The sequence below is a fragment of the Mus pahari genome, chromosome 6, assembly GCF_900095145.1.
Source record: "Mus pahari chromosome 6, PAHARI_EIJ_v1.1, whole genome shotgun sequence".
Taxonomy (NCBI): domain Eukaryota; kingdom Metazoa; phylum Chordata; class Mammalia; order Rodentia; family Muridae; genus Mus; species Mus pahari.
Window position 1 is genome coordinate 41,152,580 of NC_034595.1, and position 4,867 is coordinate 41,157,446.

The 4,867-nt window shown below is 46.4% G+C and overlaps 1 protein-coding gene across 1 annotated transcript in view; it reads left to right on the top strand.

Moving 5' to 3' along the window:
* The window catches only part of Mtap (methylthioadenosine phosphorylase), a 48,844-nt gene that overhangs the window by 12,186 nt on the left and 31,791 nt on the right, over positions 1 to 4,867 (top strand). The window lies entirely within an intron of this gene.

A 4,867-nucleotide genomic window follows, 5' to 3' on the forward strand; every position in this document is an offset into this window, starting at 1 on the left:
TTTTTTGGTTTTTCGAGACAGGTTTTCTCTGTGTAGCCCTGACTGTCCTGGAACTCACTCTGTAGACCAGGTTGGCCTCGAACTCAGAAATCCGCCTGCCTCTGCCTCCCGAGAGCTGGGATTAAAGGCGTATGCCACCACGCCCGGCCTGGAAGATGGTTTTTAAACCTTTCTTCTGGACTGCCTTGAGCATGGCTGCCGCTGTTCTGTAAGTCCATCCTGAGCTTTGCAGCACACAGAATTTACCCTTAGCCTCTCCCCAATGAAGTGTCAACAGCACCTCCTCCCTCCTGTGGCAAACCGACGGGTTACGTACTCTCAGACGCCCCAAGGAAGGTGATTTCATATTTGGTTATAGACCCCCTAGGCCATTGCCTGAGACTGCCTGGTAGGAACCCCCGATGTGTCTATCTGCCTACCGAGGAAAGCAGGGAGATGAGGGCCTGAGTTGCCTTGAGGAAGTCACTTTTCCTTCTTTGTTGTTGGAAGTGGTAGGGTATGGAACGGAAACTAATACCATGTAGTCCATTTGATGTCCATGCTGGTTCTGCATGCTAATTAAAAGTCTGAGCCACTTGGAGAAAAAAATGAGATAACAGATAAGATAAATATCTGTCGGTGAAGGTCCTGAGATCCTTAACTGGGATCTCGGATAGGAAGAACTCATTGGTTTGACTCCATTGCTTCTAGAGACATTCGCATAGTTGTCTCCCTGCTCCAGGGACATACCCTCCATCAACACGTGCCCTTCTCCCTCTTAACTTCCTGTTCTCAGAACCCCTAAGTTTCCCTGGAGGGCCCATCCAGATAGTCTCCCCTCTCATCTTAATTTATTTACATGGAATAATCCACATGCTAAAAGTTACAGCTGCTATGCTGTGGGGAGATGGAACAGATAGGAGGTCAGCATTGTTCTGAAAGTTAAGTCCCGTGAGGCATGCCGCTAGCACGGGCATCGGGACTAATGATGCTCATTTTGCTTCCCTGCCACTGTGATTTGAGCAGCTTCCCTCTCCTCTCCTCTTCTCCGCACCTCAATATTTAAAACCTCGCCATAGGGCCCAAGTGACCACAGACTAAAATTTTCGAGCCAGACCTTTCCTCCTTATGGTTGATTTTTTTTTTTTTCTCACATATTTTGTGTCCCGGTGACAGAAAGCCATGTGACTAGCATAGGAAGGGGTCATTATGCAGCCTGATGTATCCAGCGAGCTCAGATTGTACGAATTTGTGTTTTAAGCAGAGCGACACGCTGGAACCAACCAACAAGCTTCGGATAAAAATGTATGCCTCGCCCATTTATCAGATTCCTCTGCAGTTTGGGGTCTGACATTTGGCATAGAGGGGACGGCTGAGTAGCAAAGAACTTAGGCCACATCCTGCCCTTATTCCACAAGCAAAGGAGGCTTGAAAGGAATGCAGTGAGTTTTGAGGAAGAGGCTCCTCAGAAACCAAATAGTCCATTTCAGGTGTGAAATGTGCCAGCTTCGGGGTGCCCGGAGGCTGTTCGGATCTTCCAGGCTTTCCCGATTCCTGTGACTTCTGTGAGTGTGTTAAGTTGCTGGGATGGCCTTAGCCGAGCTCAGTGGGCTGGAGAGCATGCTCAAGGGACAGTATCTCACAGTACTGGAGGCTGCTTGTCCCCAATAACCAGAGGGTTGCCAAGAGTTGGTTTCTTCTGTGGTAACCCTCCTTGATGTCTAGATTTGGGGTAGCCATGGTTTCCATATATTTTGACCCCCCCCCCAAAAAAAAAAAATCCTCAGAGACAATAATCGGTATTTGAGCCAAAATGAGTTATATCCTCCCAGGAACTATACAAGTAGCCCCAAAGAAAATGTCCCAGTGTATCTTATCAGTGGTTTCATGAAGTTTGTTTTGTTACAGGATAAAATTCAAACACATTGGTGGGAACTGGAGATTGGACAACGTACAACAGAGCAGGGGGTCTCTCACATCCCATATGATGACCGTCTTAGCTTCCAGTTGCTAGAACTTAGTGGTCTGCTAAACCAGAAGAGTCCAGAAGGTCTCACCTCCTGGTAACTAGGATGTTAGATACGTTGTGGGTGGGCAAGAGAACCAGAGGTGTGGCCTAAGATTTGACTCTGGATCTGCCACAATCCAGAAGTTCTAATCGGTCCATCAGCCTTGTAGAATCTTTAAGCGGGGGGTGGCCTCTTCTCTGGGAGCTTCAGTGTGCAGGCTCCTGTGGTCTTCCTTCTGGGTATATCTGTCTCTGTTGCAGTGTCTTTTGGTAAACACACCAGTTTAGTTTTGTTTAGTTTTGTTTTTAGGTTCAACCCTGACTCCAAATCCACTCAAGTAGTGGGCATCACAACTGTACGTTCATATATAGGTTTGGCCTGGGGCACAGTATATAGGTTTGGCGCATGGGGCTTTTTCCCTGTGGAAAAAGCTGACTGTCTTAGTTAGGGTTTTACTGCTATGAGCAGACACCAAGACCAAGGCAACTCTTAAAAGGACAACATTTAATTGGGGCCGGCTTACAGGTTCAGAGGTACAGTTCACTATCATCGAGGCAGGAACGTGGTAGCACCCAGCCAAGCATATGCAGGAGGTGCTGAGAATTCTACATCTTCATCTGAAGGCTGCCAGTAGAATACTCACCTCCAGGCAGCCAGGACTAGGGTATTAAAGCCCACGCCCACAGTGACACACCTACTGTAACAAGGCCACACCTCTCAAGGGTGCCACTCCCAGGGCCAAGCGTAGACAAACCACGCTTACTTTGGGGACATGTTGTCAGGAACAGGGCTGCCTGTGATATGATCCTTTTAGCTCGTATGGCAGGTTTTGTACAGACCTCTCAGGCTCAAGCATTTGGCCTCTTGGTCCCATAAATCCCTTTTGGGGATTGCATATCAGATAGTTACATTAAGATTGATTGATTGATTGATTTGGTTTTTCGAGACAGGGTTTCTCTGTGTAGCCCTGGCTGTCTTGGAGCTCACTTTGTAGACCAGGCTGGCCTCGAACTCAGAAATCCACCTGCCTCTGCCTCCCGAGCACTGGGATTAAAGGCGTGTGCCACCACGGCCGGCTCTACATGAAGATTTATAACCGTTGCAAAGCTAAAGTTATGAAGTAACAAATAATTTTTTGGTTGGTGGTCACAAGCCAGGGACTGTATTAAAGGGTCACAGCATTTGGGCAGTTGAGAACCACTGCCTTAGATGCTCGTCCAGCTACCCAGAGCCTCTATAGTGTATTCTGTCACCTTGAGCAAAAGCTTGCCCCGACCCAGGGTCAGTGTCTGTATGAGAGCCAGTGACTCTAGTAGACTTTGAGCTCCTGGAAGACCCCAGAGGGTGTTGGGAGTTGGCTCATCCTGGAAAACGGCGTTGCTGCTCTTTTTGTAAAGCAGAAATAATGCTGTAGGACCTGTGTAAGAGAGTGAAAATCAGATAGGGTGAGGCTCCTGAATGAAGCATTTCAATGCTAACCTAGGAGGAAGTACTTGGGAACTTCATCCAGCTGTACTTTGCCTGTGCCGCCAGCAGGTGGTGCTGTTGGCCCCATGTTGACACTCCGGGCCTCCATCAAGGCCCTGTTTGTTCCCTGGTGTTGCCAGTCTGGTTTCCTGTAGCAGGTGTAGGCTTAGGTGTGGGTCCGGGTTTCCATTAACAGTGCGAGCCAGCTGGATGACCGGGTGGGTTTTGTAGATTGCTGTGGTTTTCCTGATCGGTCTGCTTTCCTCTCAAGTACTGTCCACTCCTCGCTGTGGGCTGAGATACCTAGTGCAGGCCCATCGTGTCACTGGGAGGGTGTGAACCTGTGAACCGAAGCAAAGAGGGTGTGAACCAGTGAACCGAAGCAAAGCTGGCGGATAAGGGAGGACGAGTTTCGGGAGCTAGCCTGTCCCGATTGCTGCTTTCATTCCCACTGTGCCAGCTTGCTGCATTCTGAGAGTGCTTCCGAAACAAAATGAGATCTGTTTTGTATTCAAGCCTGAAAGTTCAGTGTTGACTCAAAAATCTGAGCTGGGGTTGCCTAGGGAACTTCTTGAAATGATTGAGCAAAGTGGTCGTAAGTAAAAAGTTTGAAGTTTTTTTTTATTTGTTTGAGTTTGGTTTTTGTTTCCTGTTTTGTAGCTCAGGCTGGCCACAGGCTCCCTATATATCGGAAGACAGCCTTGAACTTCTGATCCTCCTGCCTCCGTGCCTAGTAGCTAAATTCCCAATGAGTCAAGTGATGGTCGTTTCTTAGGTTTCTCTTTCTTTTGCCTGGTGTGAGGACATGGGCTGGACAGTCTGTTAGCCCAGATACGTGCCACACCAGCAGAAGTGCTAGGCTTTTGTAAAACAAAATGATTTTATAGATTGGTTGACCTTAAGCATATTGAACAAATAACTGTTGTTGATTTGAAAACACCAATATGTTGACTGGTCATTCCCTTTTAGTTGACATAAAATACATCTGCTGTAATTTCAATAAGGGACCACAAGGTGGCACCAGTGTCAACTGTTTTAGCCACCAGGAACTGTAAATCTGCCATCCAACAGCAAAAATCTCACAAATTCTTTATTTTGGAACTTTATTCTGTCGAGTCAGAAACTTCTATTTTACTTTGTAAAAACTATTATTCAGTGACAATTCGTTTACACCCTTTCATTGTAAAAAGTGCTGGGGTCTTTTCTATGAGGTTTCTCCCAAAGTCCCATGTTGTAGCCTGCTGTTGACCTGTTTAAGTCCTATCTTCTTTAGGGAGTCAACACAGGAAAAGTTTTGTAATGATAATGTTACTTAATTTTTTAATGTTAAAACTTTAATGTTTGTCTCTGTAATTGTTCTTGTTTCTTTTTTTTTGCTTTTTTTTTTTTTTTTTTTTTTTTTTTTTTTTTTC